The sequence below is a fragment of the Herpailurus yagouaroundi genome, unplaced genomic scaffold (genome assembly GCF_014898765.1).
Source record: "Herpailurus yagouaroundi ecotype Mexico unplaced genomic scaffold, PumYag 182, whole genome shotgun sequence".
NCBI classification, from domain to species: domain Eukaryota; kingdom Metazoa; phylum Chordata; class Mammalia; order Carnivora; family Felidae; genus Herpailurus; species Herpailurus yagouaroundi.
In genome coordinates this window covers 37,666,648-37,678,291 of record NW_024412413.1, presented here as the reverse complement: position 1 = coordinate 37,678,291, position 11,644 = coordinate 37,666,648, and the positions used below count along the sequence as shown (strand labels likewise).

The following is an 11,644-nucleotide window of genomic DNA, read 5'->3' as shown; positions in this document are numbered from 1 at the left end:
GGAAGGAAGGAAGGAAGGAAGGAAGGAAGGAAGGAAGGAAGGAAGGGGCCTAAAAAGAAGCCCGAAAAATCTTTAGAAATCTAGCTGAAGTTGAGTAACATAGCTGTAACATCTGAGAGCGAGCCCCTTATTCCCTGTGGTGCCTGGGTGAGTCAGAGCTTACGCACAGACCACAAGAGCTGACAGCACATGGGCAAAGCAGGGTTTAGGGCAGAATGCAGGGGAGTAAGAGCATATGTGTGGAAAAGCGCCTTCTACTCTGTATTGTTTTGGTGTCTCTCAGATACCATATCAAAATTCTCCATTTCCAATCCTGGCAAATTATATTCCTCTTTCTTGCTTTTACTCCATTTTCCCTTTCTTTACATCCTTTCTCCTTCTGATTCTTCTATTAGGCATTATGAATATTCAAGAAATTTTGTGAATTCTAGTATTCTGGTAGTTTAGTGATTTCCTTTAGGAACTTTCACAAGAGCAAAACAAGCAAACAAACAATAACAAAATAACACACACACAAACTGGATTTGGTCTCAGATGGCACCAGCTGAATCATGGCTCTGCTACTTTGCATAATGGCTATTATGTGTCCCTGGGCAAGATACTTAACTTTTAACATCATGGTTTCTCAGGCTGTAAACTAGCTACAATAACACATACCTGAGAAATTTCTTGAGAACACTGTAACTGGATATATTATTTGAAAATAACTAACATTATAGACACCTTAATATTTGTTGATTTCATTTATATGTTATTTCTATTATTCTGTGGGCATTTTCTAAGCATTATTGTTATTTCCTTATTTTTCCCTCTCTTCTATTTCTACATCCTATTAATTTTTTTGCACTATAGCTTCAGTGTCTGTGACAAAATGAAATATGATGCAAAAGTCACAGAAAGAGAAAGAAACCATACTCAATAGCAATCGTTATCAGGTTTCATTAAAAAACCAAATTCCAGAGCCTCACTTAGTTGACGGAAATGCCCAGTTCCTGCAGCAGAACATGTAAAATTAGTTTTAGTTACTCCTTTTCTAAGTTTGATCATTAACTCGTGGTGCTACCATTTATAGCAACTTAGTAAGTGTAAATTTTACACCATACTTAATACAGGAACCTTAAAGGTAGTGAGAGGATGCTTCTTAGGTCAAAAAGAACTTTAAAGAAACGTAAAAGAATTATTCTCTGTAAGATTAAAAAAAAAAAAAAAGCTATTTTCAGGGCACCTGGGCGGCTTAGTCAGTTTAAGCATCTGTCTTCGGCTCAGGTCATGATCTCGTGGTTCATGGGTTCAAACCCCGCATCAGGCTCTGGGCCAACAGCTCAGAGACTGCAGTCTGCTTCAGATTCTGTGTCTCCCTCTCTCTTTGCCCCTCCCTGCTCATGCTCTGTCTCAAAAATAAGTAAACATTAAAAAAAGCTATTTTCAAGCTTTTTCCATTGCATATTTTCGAAGGAATGTTTTCTACTAAGTAGCTTAGTTAATTTATAAAATCTCAAATTAAATCTATAGTACATAGTCTGAGGTACCACCAAAAATATAATTCTGTAACAAATTTGTTATTATTGCATCTTTATTAAATTTGAAAAGTATATAATCTTAAAAAAAATTAAGAGATGTAACAAATAAACACAATGTTGGATATAAATAGAAATTCTCTTCTGAGCTGTTTGAGTCACTCTGCAGTATGTCTGGTAGAATGGGCATAGTACTGCACACAATAATGAAATTAATAAAACTGGAATTGTGGGCTGAACATTATGTTCTTGGCAGGAATGAAGGTGATGCTATCATAAAGAACACCTGCTTCCAGAAATTTGACTGGAAGACTCCATTGCATTATTTTCCTAAGAACAAAAGTGAATGTACATTTTAGATGACATGTATTATTTTGGGGATTGTTGGGGTGGGAAGTTAGTGTGGGCAGAGATTTTTGAAGTGCTCAGTATGCTAAACCGTTCTTTATCCTCTAAACACTTTTTCCTCTTTGGTCCTGTGAAGAGTTATCATTCTTGTGCTACATTAACTTGAGTCATAGGGATGTAGATAAAATTAATAATTGATCTACTTCTACCTACCAAAAAAGCTTTTAATCCATAAGGGATCCTTTTATTTTTCCTTATGTCTTATGTGATGTGCGCCAAAGCAAGAAATACCTTTATCAGTGATTAAGCAAGTCATCAAAATCCACGACAACTTTACAAATAAGAATTATTTTGATCACTGTCACTCTCCAAGGACAGTATTGACAGTTTACTACAATTGCTTTTCTGAGGTATCATTACAAGAATGTAATCTTATTCCAGTGTCACACATGGGATATATCTATTGCATAGCTATAAACATTACAACCTATAGGAAAATGTAGAGCTTAATTTGTCTTATTTAAAATTAAATACTATGTAGTTAAAATGGAACCCTTTTATGTATCCCGACAATGATGCTAAATTCACGATCAAAGGTACCTAACATCCACTTATTAAATGCTATGGTCCTTGCAATTGCAATTATTTTCACAGATTGCCCTCTTGTGGCCATATGTGATGCTACAAACAACAAAATGAAAATTTTTCATGTGTGGTATTTTTTTTTTTCTATCTAGGAAATGATTTGAGGGTTTGTATCTTAAAATTCACTTTATAATGTTTCAAGATGAAATATCCATGAATATTCTTCAACGTAAGTTATAAATAAAATCTTGATTTCTTTTCAAAAAAATTTTTAATGTTTATTTTTGAGAGACAGAGACAGAGAGACAGAGCACAAGTGAGGAGAGGCAGAGAGAGGAGACACAGAATTGTAAGCAGGATCCAGGCTCTGAGCTGTCAGCACAGAATTTTATGTGGGGTTTGAACCCACAAAATGCAAGATCATGACCTGAGCAGAAGTTGGATGTTTAACCAACCGAGCCAGCCAGGAGCCCCAAATCTTGATTTCTGAAAATTCAAAACTGGCTGCAATAAAATTATTCAAGAAATACAATAAATAAGTAAATGGAGTCTTGTTATGGTTATTAATTTTAAACCGTGGACACTCATTGATCCATAAAACTAATATGATTTAATTTCATCAAATTAAGTTCTAAAGCTATCTGTAACATAATTTTCAAGAGAAAGAGAAATTTTAGGATATAATCTAATATTATTATTAGAAAAGTACTAGTATTAGAAAAGGATTTATTCTTGGTTACGTAACATATTTAATAAACCGAGCACTTTCATTTTCAAAGACAGCTTAAGAAATAATACAATCAGACAATGAAGCTGCTAAAAATGTATTGATCTTGAGGTAGCTATTTAAGCTTTCTAAACCACAGCTTCCTCATTTGTAACATGACAAGTTTGACCCAGGTGATCTAACATCCCTTTTAGCTGTGGCCTACATCGCATTAGCAAGAACTAACTAGCAATGAAGAGTTATGTTCTTGTTTTGTTTTGTCTTGTCTTTCGAGCTGAATTCTAGAATGTAAGTCAAAATATCTGTTAATTCCTCTAAAAAAGACGCTGCCTTGTCGTCACATTTGTAAACTTCAGAGAGAGTTCTTCTCAGAGCAAAAGGACACAGTGACACATGATATTTACAGTCCCTGTTGCTTTCAGTGCTGGAATAGCAAGGAGTGGCGCAGAACAATAAAAGGGAGGGAGAGGACCACAGGCAGAGAGATGCTAAGCAGGCTTCCCTGGGTAAACTGAATTAGTTGACCTTTCTACATCTTCCAGAAGGAATATATGCCAAAAAGAAAGGTAAAACCAGCTCTGTAGTCACCACCACAATGAGAAACAGACACAAACTAAATCATACAAGCTTTGTGAATGTTCATGTAACATAGATCTCAGGAGATACCTATCTATCTATATATAGACAGAGAGACTGATGGACTGATTTTATAATGCATCGATTACTTTAATGCAATGTACATTACATTGAATGAGCATTGATAGTTTGATTTAACTATACAGCAAGTTAAAATCCAGGAGTCATTTAAAATATTTAAAAATGTTTTTAATGTTTATTTTATTTTTGAGAGAGACAGAGAGACAGAGTGTGAGCAGGGGAGGGGAAGAGAGAGAGGGAATCAGACAGAATCTGAAGCAGGCCCCAGGCTCTGAGCTGTCAGCACAGAGCCCAATGCGGGGTTCAAGTTCACCAACTGCCAGATCATGACCTGACCTGAAATCAGCTGTTCAACCAACTGAGCCACCCAGGCACCCCTAAAACATTTATTTTTAGATGAAATTCCTTTAAGATTAAAAATAACTGCTTAATCTCTACTACATTTATTCAACAAATCAGTGATTAGCCTTTATAACAGCTAGAAGCTGGAAACTTGTTTTTTGGTTGCTGTTTTTGGGGGGTTCTTGTTGCTGTTGTTGTTTTGCCTGGACTTTCCATCTTCAAATATCATCTATCTCACCCATACTAACTATATGGTCTCTCTCTCATACAGAGATCTAATTAACTTAAGCAGAGAAGGAAAGTATAGAAAAAGTACGCAGTAGCTCATAGAACCACCAAAAGCAATTGAGGTACCTGGCTTGGAAAAACAAAAACAAAAACAGAGGGTCTGGAGTAATTGGGACCACCCCAAACCACAAGACCCATCAAATGAACATACTACTGTCAGAGAACACTAAATGCCAATGGGCTGCAGATGTCCCCACCAAGACCTAGATCACTGAAGCCCCTAGGAGATAAATATCGCTGCTTTCGTTGATCCACAGAAAGGATTTTTGTAGCAGGTAGAGTTATGGCTTCTCAAACACATCCACATCTCTGAAATCTGTGAATGTGTTGCTTTACATTGCAAAAAGGCTTTAAAGATCTAATTAACTTAGGGATCTTGAGGTGGAAAGATTATCCTGGATCATTCAGTGGCCCCAAATGTAACCACAAAGGTCCTTAAAAGAGGGAGGCAGAAGGCAAGGGTGAGAAGGTGATTTGAACATGATACGCTATTGGCAAGGCCATGAAGGAAGGGGCCTTGACCCATGGAATGCAGTAGACTCTAGAAACTGGAGAAGATAAGGAAACAGGCTCTTAGAACCGCCAGAAAGAACACAACATTAAGCTGACACCTTCATTTTAGCTTAATAAGATCAATTCCAGATCTCTGACTTCTAGAAAAGATAATACATTTGTGTTGTTTTAACTTACTAACTTTGTGGTAATTTATTAGAGTCGCAGTAAGAAACAAATACGTTCCCCAATGCAGATGCCTCCTTGATCACTAGTGCTCATTTACAGTGCTGGCTGGGTACATCAGACTTGCCAGGCCCAGGGAATGCAGCTAATGCCTAACCACATGACAGCCTATAAAGCCAGTATTTTTGTAGCTTCTATAGGGCACAGAGGCTCTGCTTCCCTGTGACACACACAGTGAGACAAGCAACAAAAGCAAAAATAAATGAGTGGAACTACATTAAATTAAAAAGCTTCTGCACAGCAAAAGAAACAGCTAACAAAATGAAAAGGCAAACTATGCAATGGGAAAAATCCATGGGAAAAATGCAAATCATACATCTAATAAGGGGTAAATATCCAAAAAATATAAGAAACTCTTATAACTCAATGGCAAAAAGAAACCTGAAATAATCCAATGTAAAAATGGGCAAAGGACTCAAACTGACATTTTTCAAAAGAAAATATTCAAAAGGCCAATGGACACACGAAAATATACTCAACATCACTAAGCATCAGGGATGTGCAAATGAAAACAATGAGAAATCAATTGAGTCCCGTTAGGATGGCTATTATCAAAAAGACAAGAGATAAGTGCTGGTGAGGATGTGGAGAAAAGGGAACATTTGTGCACTGAATGTAAACTGGTGCAGCCACTCTGAAAAAACAGTATGGCGGTTGCTCAAAAAATTAAAAACAGAACTACCCTACGACCCAGCAATTGCACTTCCCTGGGTATCTGGCAGAAGTGAAATCACTATCCTGAAGAGACAGCTCCACCCTCATGTTCATTTTGGCATGATTCACAAGAGTCAATAAATGAAAATAACCTAGATGCCCATCTACAGATGAATGGATTAAAAAAATGTGGTATATATGGGAAGGAGTATTATTCAGGTATCAAAAGAAGGAAATCCTGCCTTTTTGACAACCTGGATGAAACTTGAGGACATTATGCTAAGTGAAAAAAGCCAGAAAGAGGAAGAAGAATGCTGTATGATCGTATTTATAGGTGGAATCTGGAAAAAAAAAAAAAAAAAAACACACCAAAACAAAAAACCCAGCTTATGGATACAGAGAATGATTGGTGGTTGCCAGAGGTGGGGGCTGAGGGCTAATAGAATGGGTGAAGGTGGAAGGTGGTTAAAAGGGACAAATTTCCAGTTAAAGATAAGTATATTCTGGGCATGTAATGTACATAGCAACTATAGTTAACAATACCGTAATGCAGATTTGAAAGTTGCTAACAAAGTAGAGCTTAAAAATTCTCATTACAAGAAAAAAAATGTTAACTATGTGGTAACTATGTGAAGGGATGAGCATGAACTAAACATTGCAGTAATCATTTCACAGCATATATACACATGTATATACACATGTATACATATATACATACATATCAAATTGTTATGTTATATACCTTAAGCTTACACAATGTCATGTCTCAGTTTTATCTAAATAAAATTAGATGCACTGGGGGAAGAAGTAAATGGTGAAGAATTCTCAAAGCATAGGAGAGATTCAGGTGCTAGGAAACCCAAAGAAAGTACAAATATCTTTATTATTATACTTTCATATTATCATTATTCTTTGGATTGTATCATCATCATATTGCTTTTGGAAGCCTGATGTTCTACTCCTGATGACTTTCTGATCCATTACCTCCATTGTTTCCCAGATCACTACCTCCAACAGCTCAAAGCAAAATCATAAAACTTCAAAAACTAAAACTTCTACCTTAGCTATTAGAGATCAAAGCCAGTTCCTCCTGTAGCTAAAACTATAGCTATTTCAGAAATGCCATGATATTAAAAAATAAATATTTTCTATATAATTGTGTCTTTTCTATATAATGCTTTCATTAAAAGAAAAAAAAATTCCTGCTGCTAGTCTCTGTCCCATTCTTACATAAACATTGCTATGGAAGGGCTGTAGAACTTTCTTTTAACCTGATCCTGATCCATACAATTAGACATTGATTTCAATGCTATTAGTAATGTTTACACTAAAACACATTTCTAGTTATTGTAATGAATATAAAATTGGATTATACTATTGAATTTGTCAGTGTTGTCTGGTGAAAAAATGATGAGTTAAGAGTCTGGATAAATTCACAATACAGTAATAAAGTTTTTTTTTTAAGTTTATTTATTTTTGAGAGAGAGAGAGAGAAAGCACAAGCAAGGGAGGGGCAGAGAGAGAGGGAAACAGAGAATCCCAAATATGCTCCACATTGTCAGCGTAGAACCAGACTTGGGGCTCAAACCCACAAATCACGAGATCATGACGTGAGCCAAAATCAAGAGTCAAGAGTCGAACGCTTTAACCGACTGAGCCACCCAGGCACCCCTCATGATAAAGTTCTTATTGAATGAAGAGCTGATCTTGTGAAAATGATTCTAAGCCCAGTTCCTTTGGCTACACCTCCACCTCACCTAATCGCAAGGTCTGATGGTATTTAAATGAAAGAAAACAACTGACAACATTGTACAGAATTATAAAATTGCTTACAAAAATAGACAAAAAGCAAAATTTGAAATTAAGTTTATCTTTCTTTCTCAACATTTTTTCTGGTGATGAATACAGAAGATCAAAGTTATGAATTGCTAAATCTTAAATTTAGAAGATACCATCTCAACCAAGTTACAACATAATTGCCACAAATCCTACTATGTAGTAGTGTTTATGTTTCTGTAAATGCTTTCACCCTAATTTTGTTTTACGGTGACTCCAAAATATTTAAGCAGTGTAAAAATGTGTTCAAGAACAAAGTCTTCATTCCCAATGGACATGACTTCCAGTTCTGGCTCTCACCTGTTCTAATTACAATCTCCAAATAACTTTCTTCATGTGTGAAATTGAAGTAATCATAGCACTTACTGTACAAGTTAGTAACAAGATTCCGTGGCATGACATATAATACCTAAGAGACTTGACACATTGGGGCGACTGGGTGGCTCAGTTGGTTGGGTGTCTGACTTCAGTTCATGTCATGATTTCATGGTTCATGGGTTCAAGCCCAGGTCGGGCTCTGTGCTCACAACTCAGAGCCTGGTGTCTGCTTTGGATCTGTGTCTCCCTCTCTCTCTCTGCCCCTCCCCTGCTCATGCTGAGTCTCTCTCTATTAAAAATAAATAAACATTAAAAAAATTTAAGTGACTTGAGCACAGAAAAACTACTCAGTACACATTAGTTCTTAATATTAGTAATGTTAACTATGACAAGTCAAATATGTATTGAGTGTATTTGTGTTCATTCTTAGGGACACATACTATTTTTACTGTACACATTTCTACTACGATTAACCAGTACATGTACAAATAATAGGTCTTTTAAAACATATTTCTCTTATATTCTCCTAGAAATATCTTTTATACATGTGTCTTTACATAATGTATTCCATGCACCAGTGCGGTGAACATATTTTTTTTCACTGAAATAACACTATCCTTCTTCACAATATACGGCTAGTATTGTTATAATCGTCTTTTGTAATGTGCTTTTACATAGTATTAAAGTAGATTTCTTATCAAAATACAACGTTCAAAAGTATTCGTTAACAGAAAATAACAGAAGTGGCGTATCGGTTTGTATTTTCTAATTTCAAGTAATGTGTAAACCATGAAATACTCTGAATATAAAAGCAAAGTAATCAACGACTCTGTAAACTGCAGTCATCTATTTTCCTGTTTTCATTGCAGTTAATTACAAATATCACCCAAAATCATTCTGCAATATTTTTGGCAATGCAAACTTTGTCACCCTACCAGACAAAAGTATCTGATTTCTTTTAAAGGTCACCCATCCTGGGTGGCTCAGTCGGTTAAGCATCCGACTTCGGCTCAGGTCATGATCTCACGGCCTGTGAGTTCGAGCCCCGCGTTGGGCTCTGTGCTGACCGCTCAGAGCCTGGAGCCTGTTTCAGATTCTGTGTCTCCCTCTCTCTCTCTGACCCTCCCCTGTTCATGCTCTGTCTCTCTCTGTCTCAAAAATGAATAAATGTTAAATAAATAAATAAATAAAAATAAAGGTCATCCTTACATCATTTGAAAAACATATAACGAAACCCACTATATATATATATGCATGTGTAGAAATATATATGTGTATGTATGCAAGTATGTATGTATGAGTGTGTATATATATATACACACGAATCATCTTTCTGTAAGTGATCAGGTGTATACTGCACTAAGCCTGTTAGAAATGCAAAGGCAGTTAACAAAGAGATCAAGGCAAAACAAACATAAGATAGTTTGATGGAAAGAAAAACTCTACATTGGGCTGATATCTTTGCTACTTCATTCTTCTTCTCTTTGCATTTCTCATTCCCCTTGTTTTACCAGTAGCTTTCTTTAACTGGTGATAGAAATTACATAAATTTACATTCTCAGCCCACCTAGGAATAAGAAAGGAAGCCTGCAAGATGCAAATGTAGTCCTTCTTAGTCTTTGAGCCAAAGAAAAGTAAGCAAGGATGTTTGTGAATGCTCCTGTTTTTTTACAGTCCGAGGCTTGTGCCCCGAGGGCTTCAATGGCCCTTGGTTGTTCTGAAACGCTCTGCTCTTTTCTGTCCCAGCCTCTGTGGGCTCTGGCCAAGTGATAGGTCTCTATTAAAGTTCTTGGCGCTCTTATTTTTAGTGGCACTGGAGACCTAACTGGAATCTCAGTTTCTGCCTAACTAGGAAACAAAATGAATGCTTACACTGTGCAAAGCACTCTAACTATTACATTTACTTGTGCTTTTTACATTTAATATTCATGGCAACTCTTTCGAGGTAGTTATGATATTCACGAGAAAACTGAGTCTTGCAGAGATTTTAAAAAATTGGTCATTTTCGCATATCTAGTAAGTGATGAATGTGGGAACTGTCGGACGGCCAAAACAGAGTGTTGCTATTTTTATTATAGTGCCCTTCTGCTTAATGGAACTAAAGGAAAGAAAATACTTTCCAATCTCAAACTCCTAAAGCACACCTGCAATTTCTCTTTCTTACGCAAAACATAAAAGAATAACCTGTAGAAAGGCTTGGGATAAATCGAAAGAAAAAAAGTTTATTTTCTCTTAGGAAATATTTAATAAACCAGACATTGGAGTCGTGTGCTAGGTCCTGCCTTAGCTACTGGAGATTTAGTGATAAACTTCTCATTGTCACCACTTTTCATTGCTGAGAAACTTGTGGAGAAGCAGATGTGCAAACAACTCTAATGTAATGGGACCTAAGTCATTCTGGTGATCACCCAGGAACTTAGATGTGAAATCTAGTGCTGTAATCCTGGTTAGCTTGTTGTAGCTGCTGCTGCTTTTCTTTTTTGTTGCAAGACAGAAAAAACAAAAGCAAACAAAAACACAATAAAACAACAAAACTGGAGAGACTTCCCGGCAGAAGTGGCTTTTAAATTGGTTGTTAAAAGCTAAAAGGCAGCTTGCTAGTAGAGAAGGGTATGGTCCATGTACGGATAGGAAATTCTATGGGAGGGGAATTTTATGAGCCAGGGAAAAAAAATCTCAATAAACTGAAGTTCAAAAACATATATACAGGTAAAAACCATACGATTAAACATATGAAGATAATGAGACTAAATAGAAACCATCAAACAAGATAGAAGAGTATCAAAGTAGCTATAATTCTCCTCTGGGTAATGTGATTTTTGTTAAGGTGGTGAGGAGGGTAATAGGCTGTTTGTATTTTTACTAGGAGCTCAGGAATAGATGCCAAAAATGAGAAGACCAGGTACTTTAAACACTGCCAGGCTCTTTGGCAAAGCTTGGAGGTAAAAAAGAATCTACTTAAGGGTGCTCTGTGTTCAGCTGGTTTTCACTTCGGAATGGCTTGAAATATAAGGAAAACGTTACCATTTCTTTCTTTCTTTTTTTTTTTCAGTAAAGCAGGTTTTGTGCCCTGCCACACCAAACATGGATTCCAAATAAAAGTTCTTTCATTTCTAGAAAGTCTCTAACCTTTACAATAGTGGGTTTTGTTCTCATAGGCTGCTCTGTGTAAATTGTAGGTTTGAAGGTTGGCATCTTTTTGTAGCCTGCAAAATGAAATTCATAGTTGAGGGTTTGAAATTGTGGACAAGGCAAGAGGTCTCCATTCTTTCTTTGAATGTTCCTGCTGTAACCACTAACGCCATTTTTCATAACACCAGAATGATTTCTGTAAGCTTATTTTGTGCGATGAAAAATGTTTAAGTTTTTCGTTTTGTATTCTTTAGAGTAAACAGCGTATTTCTGGCCTTCAGGTGAACTGATGAAGCGATCCAATCCAATTGTGATTTTGTTGTTCCCCAGAGTTGAGAAGGCTGTTAATAACCTTCTGAATCTGAGTCATTTTCGTGACTGCTACATTAATTCTTCGCGGTTAAAACCATCCTTCTCCCAGATGCTTTTGCATCGCCCTCTTGTGGTGAAAGTGGAGTATTTTTCCTTGAAGGGGCATGCTGCACAGTACAATGTTCAGATA

General features: G+C 36.4%; 1 protein-coding gene and 1 pseudogene across 15 annotated transcripts in view; both read right to left on the bottom strand.

Annotated features, from left to right (window-relative positions):
- LOC121040689 (40S ribosomal protein S10-like) overlaps positions 1 to 2,768 on the bottom strand; it is a 17,196-nt pseudogene extending 14,428 nt beyond the window's left edge.
- Positions 1 to 11,644, bottom strand: part of PPFIA2 (PPFI scaffold protein A2) — a 478,162-nt gene that overhangs the window by 344,121 nt on the left and 122,397 nt on the right. The gene's annotated exons all lie outside the window — the stretch shown is intronic.